Here is a 15,103-nt window from a genome sequence, read left to right as displayed (position 1 = left end):
TGCCAATAAAGCACTTGAAATGGAGTGCCTTCTTTAAACAAAAGATAAGAAAAGATGGCTTTATGGCAGCTTTGCACCACACAAGGCCAGCTCCAGGCACCAGCTTACCAAGCAGGTGCTTTGGGTGGCCACTTTGAAGAGGGACGGCACGTCCAGCTGTTCGGCAGCAATTCGGCGGACAGTCCCTCACTCCTGCTCGGAGCAAAGGACCTCCTGCCGAATTGCTGCCGCAGATTGCGATTGCAATCACAGCTTTTTTGTTTTGTTTTGTTTTGTTTTTTTGTTTGTTTGTTTGGCTGCTTGGGGCAGCCAAAACCCTGAAGCCGGCCCTGGCACCACAGGGACCCTACTACAACCACAGATGAGGGCTTTATTCTTAACAGTCAGAAAGAAATATATATTCCATCCAAACAAAACAATCTTAAATTTGACCCCAAAATGGTGGCTTCTTAATAGCATTATTTTTATTATCTTAATGTTTTTATTCAAATATTTTCTTTTATGGGACATTGCTAAGTAGGGAATATCAATTAATAGATTAACTGATAATAGATTTTTGCTATTTCTTGATAATAATGCTGTTTAAATAGTTGAGTAAAAACAAGCATGTAGCACTGCTGAAGTATGTGTCTAAGGTACGCCTATGACCTTGTTACCTGAGCACCTCACCATCATTAATGTATTAATGATGTAAGGTAGGGAAGCTCTATTTTATACAGCTGGATAAATGAGGCACAAAGAGATAATGTAATTTGGCTGAGGTCACACAGGAAGCCTGTAGTAGAACAAAGAACTGAACACAGATCTAATAAATCCTAGACCTCCACCCTAACCACAAGCCCATCCTTCCTCTCACGCACGTACGTTTCTATATGAAGCTGATCAATGTATCACTAATGCGTACATATATCATTTTTCTCTTTTCACAGTCTTTTTTAAGAAGTATTTTGCATTCTGTGTATGTTTTGAGATTCCTAATGAAATAATAGTATTGATTTGAGGTCTGTGTTAATGTTGCTGTATTGTGATGAAATATGCATTTCTTTGTGTTTGATACGAATACTGTGTCTATGTTTATCTTACTGGCACATTTATGAGATCCTTAACTATGCTGCCTGCCAGGGGCCCATATCCAAGACGTTACAGAGAGATTGTCAAGATTCATCCGGCCCTCTGACTACTACCCCATGCTACTCATCCATGTGGGCACTAATGCTACTGCAAGATATGACCCTCAGCAGATTAGAAGTGACTACAGAGCTCTGGGAGTAAGGGTGAGGGAGTTGGGAGCACAGGTGGAGTTATCTTCAGCCCTTCCAGTCAAGGGTAGGGGCCTCAGCAGAGACAGATGCATCCTGGAGGTGAATGCCTCGCTGCGAGGATGGTGTCACCAGGAAAAATGACCACGGGATGCTGTTCCAGGAAAAATGACTGCTAAACAGAGATGGGGTCCACCTATCAGGGAAGGGGAAGAGCACATTTGGCTACAGACGTAGTTGGCATCACGGAGACTTGGGATAATACGCCTGACTGGAATATTGGTATAGAAGGATACAGCTTGCTCAGGAAGAACAGGCAGGGAAAAGGGGAGGATATGTTGCCTTATATATTAAAAATGTATACACTTGGACTGAGGTTGAGATAGAAATAAAAGACAGACTTGTTGAAAGTCTCTGGGTAAGGATAAAAGGGGTAAAAACCAAGGGTAATGTCATGGTAGGGGTCTACTACAGGCCACTAAACCAGGAAGAAGAGGTGGATGAGGCTTTTTTTAAACAACTAACAAAATCATCCAAAGCACAGGACTTGGTGGTGATGGGGGACTCCAACTACCCAGATATCTGTTGGGAAAATAACACAGCAGGGCACAGACTATCCAACAAGTCCTTGGAATGTATTGGAGACTATTTTTTTATTTCAGAACATGGAGAAAGCTACTAGGGGAGAGGGTGTTCTAGATTTGATTTTGACAAATAGCGAGGAACCAGTTGAGAATTTGAAAGTGGAAGGCAACTTGGGTGAAAGTGATCATGAAATGGTAGAGTTCATGATTCTAAGGAATAGGAGGGAGAACATCACAATGAAGACAATGGATTTCAAGAAGGCAGATTTTAGCAAACTCAGAGTTGGTAGGTAAAATCCCATGGGAAGCAAGTCTAAGGGGAAAAACAATTGAAGACAGTTGGCAGTTTTTCAAAGAGACTTATTAAGGGCACAAGAGCAAACTATCCCACTGTGTAGGAAAGATAGGAAGTATGGCAGGAGACCACTCTGGCTTAACCAGGAGATCTTCAATGATCTAAAACTCAAAAAAGAGTCCTGCAAAAAGTGGAAACTCGGTCAAATTACAAAGGATGAATATAAACAAATACCACAAGTATGTAGGGACAAAATTAGAAAGGCCAAGGCACAAAATGAAATCAAACTAGATAGGGACATAAAAGGAAACAAGAAAACATTCTACAACTACATTAGAAGCAAGAGAAAGACCAAAGACAGAGTAGGCCCATTACTCAATGAGGGGGGAAAGACAATAACAGAAAATGTGGAAATGGCAGAGGTGCTTAATGACTTCTTTGTTTCGGTTTTCACCAAGAAGGTTGGTGGCAATTTGACATCTAATATAGTGAATGCCAGTGAAAATGAGGTAGGATCAGAGTCTAAAATAGGGAAAGAACAAGTCAAAAATTACTTAGACAAGTTAGATATCTTCAAATCACCAGGGCCTGATGAAATGCATCCTACAATACTCAAGGAGCTGACTGAGGAGATATCTGCGCCATTAGCAATTATCTTTGAAAAGTCATGGAAGACAGGAGACATTCCAGAAGACCAGGAAAGGGCAAATATAGTGCCTATCTATAAAAAGGGAAATAAGGACAACCCAGGGAATTACAGACCAGTCAGCTTAACTTCTGTACACAGAAAGAGAATGGAGCAAATATTAAGCAAACACCTAGAAGATAATAAGGTGATAAATAACAGTCAGCATGGATTTGTCAAGAACAAATCATGTCAAACCAACCTGATAGCTTTCTTTAACAGGGTAACAAACCTTGTGCATGGGGGGAAGCAGTAGATGTGGTATATCTTGACTTTAGTAAGGCTTTTGATATTGTCTCGCATGACCTTTTCATAAACAAACTAGGGAAATACAACCTAGATGGAGCTATTATAAGGTAAGTGCATAACTGGTTGGAAAATTGTTCCCAGAGAGTAGTTATCACTGGTTCACAGTCATGCTGGAAGGGCATAACAAGTGGAGTCCCACAGGGATCAGTTCTGGATCCAGTTCTATTCAATATCTTCATCTATTACTTATATCAGGGATCAGCAACCTTTGGCACACGGCCCGTCAGGGAAATCTGCTGACGGGCCGAGACAGTTTGTTTACCTGCAGTGTCTGCAGGTTCAGCCGATCGCAGCTCCCACTGGCCGCGGTTCGCCGTTCCAGGCCAATGGGGGCTGCCAGAAGTGGTGTGGGCCGAGGGATGTGCTGGCCACCGCTTCCCACAGCCCCCATTGGCTTGGAATGGTGAACCGCAGCCAATGGGAGCTGAGATCGGCCAAACCTGTGGATGCTGCAGTTAAGCAAACTGTCCTGACCCACCAGCGGATTTCCATGATGGGTCATGTGCCAAAGGTAGCCGATCCCTGACTTAGATAATGGCATAGAGAGTACACTTATAAAGTTTGCAGATGATACTAAGATGGGAGGAGTTGCAAGTGCTTTGGAGGATAGGATTAAAATTCTAAATGATCTGGACAAACTGGAGAAATGGTCTGAAGTAAATAGGATGAAATTCAATAAAGACAAATGCAAAGTACTCCACTGAGGAAGGAACAATCAGTTGCACACATACAAAATGGGAAATGACTGCCTAGGAAGGAGTACTATGGAAAGGGATCTAGGGAGTCATAGTGGATCACAAGCTACATATGAGTCAACAGTGTAACGCTGTTGCAAAAAAAGCAAACATCATTCTGGGTTGTATTAGCAGAAGTATTGTAAACAAGACACGAGAAGTCATTCTTCTGCTCTACTCCATGCTGATTAGGCCTCAACTGAAGTATTGTGTCCAGTTCTGGGCGTCACATTTCAGAAAAGATGTGGACAAATTGGAGCAAGTCCAGGGAAGAGCAACTGAAATGATTAAAGGTGTAGAAAACATGACCTATGAGGGAAGATTGAAAAAATTGGGTTTGTTTAGTCGAGAAGAGAAGACTGAGAGGGGACATGATAACAGTTTTCAAGTACATAAATGGTTGTTACAAGGAGGAGGGAGAAAAATTGTTCTTCTTAACCTCTGAGGATAGGACAAGAAGCAATGGACTTAAATTACAGCAAGGGCGGTTTAGGTTGGACATTAGGAAAAACTTCCTAGTCAGAGTGGTTAGACACTGGAATAAAGTGCTTAGGGAGGTTGTGGAATCTCCATCATTGAGGATTTTTAAGAGCAGGTTGGACAAACACCTGTCAGGGATGGTCTAGATAATACTTAGTCCTGCCTTGAGGGCAGAAGACTGGACTAGATGACCTCTCGAAGTCCCTTCCAGTTCTATGATTCTATGATTTTTAAACATTTGTGCACTTTTAAGTACTTGCAATTTGTAAGTCATGTAAGATGAAAGGGAGGTCTTGTGATTAAAGGTACTGGCTTGGGACTCAGGCCATCAGGGTTCATTCCCTGGCTCTGTTACAGCCTTTCTGTGTGACTTTAAGCATGTGTTCAAGTGCTTTGGTGGGGCCATTCATGTTCACTTTAGGTTTACGTGCTTTGCAGAACTGGAGCCTTTCTGCCTAAGTCAGTCATTTGAATCATGGTGTAGTAATACTTTCTCATCATTTAGGGGGTTGTGAGGCTAAATCTATTAAAGCTCAACGTGCTCACATACTATAAACATGGGGGTCATATAGTCATGGATGACAGTGAGCTGACTGAAGCTCAACCCACATGAGACTGAGGTGATGGGGGAGGGGGGAGGCAAGCAGTCCGAGGAAATGATGGTGGTAATATCAGCCCCTTTGATTGAGAGTGTGTTTGCCATCAGTTACTAGGTTTCAAACTTAGGGATCATCTAGACTGCCCACTAGTCTCCAGTGAAATTCAAGGTGTTGGTTATGACCTATATAGCCCTAAAGGGCCTGGGATTGCCTTATGTGAGGGATTGCCTCTCTTCCCGTGTCAGACTGCCACAGCTACAGTCAGCAGGAATGATCAAGATGGATCCTCCTTGTTATAAAAGAGAGGAAGTGGCTGGCAGGGTATTCTGTGTGAGAGCTCTGAAACCCTGGAATTTTCTCCCCCCATCTGAAATAGTGCAAATGTGGTAACCTTGCAGGCATGCTCCAAAAAGAAACTTGAGATGGGTTCTGGAGAGTGCTGAAGGTATGTATCCCATATTGATGAACAGGTGTAAAGGAGCTTCTGTAGCTGGCTGAAGTCCTGTTGAACTGATTGTTTTAATTCTGTTGAGATTTAAGTATGATGTTAATATAGTATTAGTGTCCTGTGGGCCTTGAATAGGGGGGAGGGATAGCTCAGTGGTTTGAGCATTGGCCTGCTAAACCCAGGGTTGTGAGTTCAATCCTTGAGGGGGCCATTTAGGGATCTGGGGCAAAAATCTGTCTGGGAATTGGTCCCCCTTTGAGCAGGGGGTTGGACTAGATGACCTCCTGAGGTCCCTTCCAATCCTGATATTCTATGATCTTTAGAGTTGTTTAAATCTAAATAAATAAAAGTCCATAGATAATTGAGTTTATTGTAATCATCTAGCAACATTAACTAGGTTTTTAAAACAAAGTTTTGGGATCATTTTGATTGTTTCTGAATTCCCCAGGGCTGTTCTCATCAGTGTCTATTACATAGGTAAATGAAGATAAAGTTATTTGATATGTTATGAATAGGGGGTCACTCTATCTTTAAATTAAAGGGATGAGCTGAGCTGACCAAACTAATAATGGCTATAAAACAAAATCCATATTCCCCTAGCTATTTGGAAATTGTAGAAAGAATCTGTCACTAAAAATACACTGTCTATAAGGAAAATATCACCCCAGCATTTTTTAAAGGGTCATGAAAAGCTCTCGAAGAGAATGCATTTTATATAAGCACCAACTCAGGTATCTTTGTTTTGGCCACTGAAATAAATCACTGATGCGGGGGGCTATTGTGGAATATATTCTCTATTGGCTTTTTCTTTTCTCTATCAGTTTTCAGTGATGGAGAATTGTGTCTAGTTTTTCAATAGAATATCCTTAAACATTTTATTATTTCTGCCCTTGAAAATTGCGTCTTGCACAAGCCAATGTCAAAATCTATCTAATCTATCTGCATTTTGAAAGTGCTTATCACTCTTGTATTGTATAAAGATTAAAAAGAGACAGTAAGGCTGCCTGGGGATAATCAGTAAAATCTATTTATGTTTTGAGTGTGGTGATATAATGGTGTTTCACTGGGCTGGTAAAGGGCCACAAGAAAGCCTCGGCACTACACAAAACTTTCCAAGAGTTATTTTGAAGGCTCCATTTGAAAAGAAGTATTTAGTTTATTCAGTGTCTTCAGAACAAATTTAATATGACTTAAACCTAGAAATGAGAAGACATCAAATCGTAGTTGTTTTATGCTGGGGCCTCAAAAACTGAGACTAAAAAACTGAGCTCATGTTTTTGAAAGTTTAGGCCATAGTGTCCAAGACTTCTCTCACTAAAGTAAATGGCAAAAAACTCCCACTGAAATCAGTTGGAACAGGATTGAACCTAAAACTATCCAAAGGAAATTAAACGAATAACTTGGTTTAATTGTAATTAATTTTCTTCATTTTTGGTCCAGCACACAAGTTTTCAAGATGTATGTATGTGGAAATTTCAAAGGGGGAACAGTAACAAGCCATTTTGAGCTACAGAACGAGACAAACACTAGGCAAAGTCAACATTTCAGATCATGAGAATTTTTAATGATCTAGCTCATAAATGATTAAAGCAAATTCTTAAATATTCTCCCGTGTCTTCAAAATAAATCTGACAATTTCCAGGATAATTAAATTTTCCAAACCAAAGTGGAGGGCAGCCTAGTAGCAACCTTGATAATGGGAAGCAACCACCTCCGTAAAATTCATCCCACTGTATTTCCCTAATGGAAGTCAACAGATGAGCTTTCCATTATAGTCTGAAGGTCAACAAATTACGTATTCAAGAGACCAACAAGAAAGCAGATTCCAATGCCAAGGGCCTTGTACCAATAATGCCCTGCATCTAGTCCCCCAGAGTTCCAGTCCAGGATACAGACGCAGCTCAGCTGATTTTAAGTGCTGCAAACGACCAGAAATGGAGAGGTGGACTGTAATTCAGCCAGAGCTCAGGACCCAAATCAGGTAGGGCTTTACACATGAAATCAAAGCCAGTGACACATCTGGAAAAGTAGTATTGTGTTTTACATTGCCTAGCAGAGATAAACAACAAAAAGCATTCTGAACAAGCCCAGTTAATGTCTGTCTATATTTTGCAGTATGTATATATGCCTGTTAAATAGAAAGAGGAAGAGGAAGGGAATTAGGCCTATTTTTAATGTTAAATGAAAGTGTTCATAATGAAAAAATCAGAAGAGTTGCAACAGACAATACAGGAAAGCAATACATTTATTTCACTGATACATCAGAATGCTGTGTGCATAAACATTTCTTGAAGCTTTGATTGCATTTTGTCATTCACTCAGTCCACTGAACTTGTCACACACTTCTTATTTAACCGGTGTCCTTCATGTTTCCAATATTTTAATATCTATGCTAGCTCTCTCAAGGATACAGCTGGAGGACTCGACTGAGGATTCAGATAAAATATCTGACATCCTAGTAGAACAAAGTCACCTCTGTATCCTTGTGACCAGAGCCTTGGTTCACCCTCATTGACCCTGCATGCACTTATGTTCTGTGTTAAATCAAGCAAGGGTAGGGGAAGGAGAGTTGTTTATGCAAGACAGTCTAGGCTGAGTCATGTTAAACCATGTACACTTGTTACAAAATAGGCAATCAACTTTCACCTCTCTGATTTTTACTTCTCACTTAGCTTATGGCTTCTTTGGCTTTTGTTGTTTGTTCGCTTTTGTTCACTCAGAGAAAGCCTAATTCTATATTTTTTGTACAGAAAGCAGTGAAGCCAGGGTAGGCTTCTTTGTTAGTGTACAATATATAGCATTCAGAGAATTTAAAAAAAAACAACTTTCATAACTAGTCCTCAGCATGATAATAATAATCTGTGACAAGCAACCAGAAATCCTTGAAAACTTTAACAGTTCCACAGGAAATGTTCTGAGTCTTTCAAGGAATAATAGATAGTGTTATTCATTTTTCATGAAGCTGAAAAGGTGGGGGGAAGACCCAAATGCTATTTTGAAATTTGCTGAAAATAGATGTTTTTTCTATGTATTTCAGGAAGAAACTTTTGACCTGTTCAGATTGGGTGCAGTCTATTGTGCCTCATCCAATGCCCATTGAAATCAATGGAAGTACTTTCATTAACTTTAGTGAGAGTCGGAAAGGTCCAATAGAATATGCAGTTGCAAGTATGGAACTGTAGTATAAAATAGTCTTTTTTATTCTATTATTTTTTAAAGTTCTGTATGGATATAGATGGGGTCATCCCTCAGTTCTTCCAATTTCCATTCTCTCCTCAAACTAAGCAGTGCAGAGTGAAAAATGTTTCTGGAAAAGAACTGGAGCATATAACAATTTTCAACTGTGAAATCATCCAACAAATTTTGGAAAGGGCAATAAATAGTTCTGGGACAAACTGCTGGGTTTTATTTTATAGCTCTTCATCAATAAAGAATTGCTCAGAAATTTCACCTTAGAAGCAGAGCTTTTATTCTCCTGTAGGGTTATGATTCTTGAAAACTTTTACATCATTTAAATTCCCTTTCACAGCCTCCCAAACCCTTAACTTCTTGTCTGGGTATTCAGCACACACCAAGAGCTATGACCCCCTCATTGCTACAGTGAGATTCACTGTTTCCTGCAAAATATGCAGTCTTATGGGCTTGGTCCCACACAAGTTTCCCCTTACTATAAATATAATTAGAAAGTAAGATCATTGTAGATACTATAGGGATCAGAAACAATGCAGAAAACTGAGCAGCCAAAAGAGCTTTTATCTTATAGCAACAGCTCACCTTCTGGATCAAATTACTTAGGATGGGCAAAAAAGCTATTTATATGTATCACTCAAGAGGCTGCATAATCTCCCCCAAACTTTATTTCCCCTCTCTAATTTAAAGTAGTCCAGGTTCCAAAGGTAGAAAAATCAAGGGTTCTTGATTGCTGACAAACTATACAAAACTATTCATAGATCTTCCTAGTTGTAGTTACTAGCAGCTAGAGTTTTAGCATGACTCACAGGCCCAAAGTAATATGGAATATTAATGATAACATGACAATAATGGAAAAAGATATGGTAGCTGGAGGTAGGTGAATTAACAACTGCTTAGGTAATGGATAGAGGAAATGGAGTCTTAAAAAAACACAATGGATGAATTTTCAGAACACTACATTTCATGCCCAATTTTTGAGTAATATCATAAAAATAAAGAGGAGGATTGGTCTAGAAAGGAAGAATATTCTTGGTGTTTAAACCAGGACTCACAGGCCATGATTTTCAAAACTGATTACTGATATTTCAAAATTCTGTTTTTGTGAAATCAACTTGAAACACCTTAAAGGGGCTTATTTTCAGAAAATGTTGGGCATTTATGCTCTGACTCTGACCTGCTCTGCATTCATTTTGCACATCAGGCCTTGTGTGTGCAAGACAGTGAACAAAAACTGAACATACAAAGTTGTACACACAGAAATGGATACTGGATTAAAAACCTTTTGAAAATGTGGCACTTGGAGTTTAAGTCTCCATCTATTTATATTGGAAGCACAGACCAGAACAGAGACCCTCTTATTTTATGTTTGTACAGCTCCCAGCACCTTGGACTCCTGATTCTAACTGTGGCCCTTGGGTGTTGCCGTGGTATAAATAATAAATAACATCTTGTGCTACTGAGTAACATTTTGAAGATAAACCAATTCAAACTATTTGTAGTTTTCTTAATTGATGAGGCTGGAGGCTTCCATTTGGTAGTTCTAAATTAACAAAGCAGCAATGGAAGCATTCTTTCACAGATATTTCAAAACCTAGTGGTACTGTAAAGTTTTATTCTTGGAATGTGTTATATTTGTTTCTTAATTATAATTTAAAATTTTTAGGTACCACTAAAAATGCAAAACAATTTTCTTCCCTTAATGATTCTTTCTAACCTGTGAATAAATAAATATCCAAATACCTGAAGAAAAATGGGCTTTTACAAAGGTATTTAAAGAAAGTGCTAGATGTGCCAACACTGATACAGAACAGTGTCTGATCACTAACAATAATCAGTTGGCTCAGCCTAGAGAAATGAAGAAAACAAAACCTTAAATATTTAGCACATATAAATCTTCCAAGTCTATGGGTCCAGTCCAGTTCCCATTGAAGCCAAAGGAAAAATTCCATTGACTTAAAGTGCAGCAGGAGCAGACTCCTTGTTAATAACATCAACAATGTCAAGAAAAGGTTTAATATTTTTACAGTGAAATATAGCAGAGCTCAATCAGTGTTACAAACTACATAAATATGCACCCAAACTATTTGTTAGCCAGCATAATGAATTACATTTTATAATTTGAAGATTTTTCCTTTAAACTCAAATTTCCAGCTTTGGAGGAATTCTGAAAACTCCTGTAATGTTTCATACATATTGCATAACATGTTTTGAAAGATGACCCAACAACAAAGATATTACTAAACTACAGTGACAAACATTAGAAATGAAGCCAAAAAAGAATTTTAAAAACATCTACACCCTCATTTTAATTTATTGTCCATTGTAAATAATCCCATACCTTACACAATTAGTTCCTCCCGTAATCAAACTGCAAAGCACTTTGCTACTACTTAAAATTAATGACTAATGGTCCACAAAGCCAACAAGGAAGTAAATTTATGCCAGCCGAGTAACAGGCTAAACCACTCTCAGCCAGTTACATCCAGATAAATTAAGAATGTCATGTGATACTATGTCAATGCTAACGTATAATTTTCCTACTTCCATTCAGGTGGTATGCATGTGACAAATACAACTTTAAGTTTCCAACAACAGATGTTGTTATAGCAACTGAATAGGGCACTCAAAGATACTGTGTGAAAGTCACAGATGACAAAAGTTATAAGGAAAGTCTTGATTTATAATAGTTTCACTGAACTTTAACTCTTGGAGTTTTGTAAAATGATTTCTATTACAGTTTCTGAAACTGCAGGGAACATTAAAACTCCTACTGTAAAGTAAATACAATAAATGTAAATTTTCAGTCAGTGGGAAGGTGTCAGTAAAGGAGGCTAGCACTTTAATACAGGTTTTGAAAAACAAGGTTTGGACTAGAATGGAATATAGACCTTATTCTTATCTCATATTATTGTAATTCCATTGTCTTCAGTGTAGTTCCTCCTGCTTTACAGTGATATAAGAGTGATTGGAATCTGACGCTCCATGCACAAAGATTTTAGGATTGGTGGGAGGGAGTCAAAGGTGGATGTCTCCTGAAATTTCCATGAAGCAAAAATATTTTCATATCTGGAGCTGTGTTCCTTCTAATTTTTCCCACACATGTGTGGAATGAATTTTGTTAGGTGCACCAATATGCAAGTGATGTGCGACATATCACATTCATATTGGTTCACATAACAAAATTCATCTGGGGTGGGGGTGGGGCCGAGGGTTTTGGAGTATGGGAGGGTGCAGGGGTGTGAGGGCTCTGGCCGGGATGCAGGCTCTGGGGTGGGCTGGGGATGAGGGGTTTGGTGTGCAGGAGGGTGCTCCGGGGCTACAGCAGGGAGAGAGGACTCCCCCAGCTCTCTCTCCCCCAGCTCTCCTCCCCGCTGGGCTGGGGGGGAGGGGTGCCTCTCTCCACCGTGGCAGCTCCAGGGCTAGGGCTGCGGAATAGGCGCCCCTCCCCTGGTCACGGCAGGTTGGGGGCCGGGCTGGGGCTGAGGAAGGGGTGCCCCTCCCCCAGCCATGGCAGGTCCCAGCCGGGCAGGTTCCCTGAGCACCTGCGCGGCGCTAAATAGGCTGCTGTGCAGCCACGCATCTTAGAGGTCACTTAGGGCTGGAGCCATATATGTGTTTAGATAAGTCCTGTGATTTTAGTTATGAATGGGAAGGAGCATGTGCTCGTGGGAGGCATAGAAGTTTAACATGCTGAACTCAGGAAAGAAATTCTGGGAGAGCAGAAGGAGTTAAAAAACAATAAGGACCTTAGAAAGTAATATGAAAATAAGTTAAAATATTTTTGTTACAAAAAATGAAAATGGATGGTCAGAGGTTTAGATTCTTCAAGCTGCTGAGCATTCCTATGACACGAGTGGCCTCAACTTCACCTGACAGAGATGTTGGCATCCTTTTATCTGCGAGAGACAGTGGAAATTGCAGCCTATGATGTAGATGGTTTGCAATGTCTCATGTGACTAAATAGTCCAATCTGAGATTTGCATGACCTTTGGCAGTTGTTGCAAATGTATGTATCATAAAACCCTCTCCAGAGGTGCCCAATTACTTTTGTAGTATCACGTTCTACATGACTCCACTCTCACACTTCTAACCCCATTGTAGTTCATGGAGTTACACCACTGTAAAATTGGTGTGAGAGCAGAATCAGGGGCCTTGTGTTTAATGCCTGCAATAAGGCATGCTGGCTGCTTAAGACAGGCTCCTACCCAGGAAAGCTCTATTCCCAGTTCAACCCAGAACAAAGGCATTCTGGAGGTTGTAGTTCCCAAAGGGACCATGAACATTGTAGGCAACAGCCAGGAATTCTGGAAAAAAAGGAGATAGGAATAAAATTAAACTCTGTGCCCAGATAAGTAATGAGAGACCAGGGAGGGAGTAAGGCCTCATGTAGACATCTCTGCTAAGAGTGGCAGAGGCTCTGTCTCTCTCTAGTACAATGACCTGGAAAGAGGGCCTAAAAAGACAGCCAAGTGGCTGGGTAAAATACTCTGAGAGGGAGGGATTTTATTTTGGCTGGAGAGCCAGAAAAGGCCAAGTCCGAGAGGAGAATTAAAGGATTGTAGCAGAGTCAAAGGAATTAGCTCTAGGGGAAGAGAAGTTGAGGAGAGCTGGTGGTCTCACAGCTGTAATTTGTGCTTGTGAGCTCCTTTCTGATTCTGAGGGCCACCAGGGGATGTTGGTGTGGTATTTTGGATGGGTGGAAGATTTCAGTGAGGGATGTGACCCAGAGAGAGAAAGAGAGAATGAGTGGATGAGATGCAGTTATACCTGGAGAAGAAGGAAAACTGATAGGCTTTTGATGAGGGGCTGTTGCCCAGGGATAAGACAGGGTAGAAGTTTTAGATTTTTGTTACCCTGGAAGAGGAAACTCTTGGTGTAGCTGCAAAACTAAATTAGTCTATTAAGTGTGGGAAACTGAGGCATACCTACTTTTGTTTGATGGAAGGGTTGTAATGCCTTTCAGGGATTTCTCTTTCTTTCTTTAACCTTAACCCTCCTACAGAGAAGGTACCAAACTGTCACTCCATATTGTAGGTTGCAGTGCAAATTAACCCTTCTCTTTAGATCCAATTTTGTGAATTGGCTGATGGGACTGTAATAGAAAGAGAAAGCCTGAGACAAGGGGCCTGGTGTAAGGCCTCAGGTCTGAACTAAAGTCAAGCCCTGCTGACATAAAGCAAAGTTAGCAAAAGTCAGGTCAAGTCAGGCCCTGCCCTGTTACAAAGCAGATTCCTGTTTGCAGAATCACTGTCCAATACATGAACTTGGCAAGAACAGGGCTGGTGTTGCAAAAACACACCCATATTCCTAAGAAGTACTAAGCACAGGACACGTGCACACACATTCCAGAAGGGTTTACCAAATCACGCTCCCCAAAGATAAGGAGAACAGACTGACCCCTCCTAAAGACAAGGTCAGGATGACAGTGTGATGAATAGAGATGTTTTGATCAAACCAACATGTACAAGGTAATGGATGGTAACAAACCATGTCAGGGAGCAATAATTAACTATGTCAGCAGGGCATATGTAACTTGTATATAAAGTGGTGTCTGAGAGGGAGTGTCTTTGGCCAGCCTTAGGGGGCAGTGGCTGATCCACTGACTGAGCTGTCCCTTGTCATGAGCATACATGTGCTAGTGTAACTGTAGACATTGATTTGGGGAGCTAGGACCATGCTTCATTGGCAATAAACCAGGCCTGGTGCCTTCACTGAAAACCGAGTCTGTGGATTTATTGGGCAGTCTGATTGAGGTCTGCAGTACCCGCTGTCTGCACAGAGCTAGGATGGCACACTGAAAAAACACACACAGCCAAACATCTGACCACAGGAACAGTTGTGATGACACAGGAAACATCATCTCTCCCGTTGAGACTGTACTTTGTGACATCTATGATACTCACAGCAGAGGGCTTTGCCTCTGTAATTTCCTCTCCATACAATACAGACCACTGTGACTGCTAGCAATGTCCAGCATTCCAACTGACCAGTTTGATTGCCCAGTGATAGCACTATGTTCCTCAGTTTATATCCACTTCTTGAATTGCTGTAACTTTTATTACGAAGTTAATTACATTTTCCTACATTAACATCTCAGACTGACTGCTTTTTCAGTCTACTTAACCAGCTAAGCCTACAATTATATACACTGCTTGCCATTTTCATCACATGCTGCTATTGCACAAGTAGTTCAGCCAGATGTTCATAGAATTATAGAATATTAGGGTTAGAAGGAACCTTAGGAGATCATCTAGACCAACCCCCTGCTCAAAGCAGGACCAATCCCCAGACAAATTTTTTTTTACCCCAGTTCCCTAAATGGCCCCCTCAAGGGTTGAACTCACAATGCTGGGTTTAGCAGGCCAATGTTCAAACCACTGAGCTATCCCTCCTCCCCATACTTCTAATACATGCTGCTGATTTAAAACATCCATGCCAAGTTAGAAATGAATAACTGAGATCATTGTGGACAAATATACTACTTACCAAGAAACAAAATATAATGCATTTTACATGAG

At 40.6% G+C, this 15,103-nt stretch overlaps 1 protein-coding gene across 4 annotated transcripts in view; it reads right to left on the bottom strand.

Annotated features, from left to right (window-relative positions):
- The window catches only part of SLC16A7 (solute carrier family 16 member 7), a 137,434-nt gene that overhangs the window by 79,508 nt on the left and 42,823 nt on the right, over nucleotides 1–15,103 (bottom strand). The window contains exon 1 of one of the 4 annotated variants that reach the window (XM_054025222.1): nucleotides 10,924–10,961. The exons of the other annotated variants lie outside the window; for them this stretch is intronic. The gene's annotated coding sequence lies outside the window, so the exon portion shown is untranslated. Of the gene's footprint in view, nucleotides 1–10,923; nucleotides 10,962–15,103 lie in introns of those variants that run through there. 4 annotated transcript variants of the gene reach the window in all.

This window comes from Malaclemys terrapin, chromosome 1 (genome assembly GCF_027887155.1).
Source record: "Malaclemys terrapin pileata isolate rMalTer1 chromosome 1, rMalTer1.hap1, whole genome shotgun sequence".
NCBI classification, from domain to species: Eukaryota; Metazoa; Chordata; order Testudines; family Emydidae; genus Malaclemys; species Malaclemys terrapin.
Note: the sequence above shows the minus strand (reverse complement) of the source record. Positions and strands in the feature narration are given on the sequence as shown.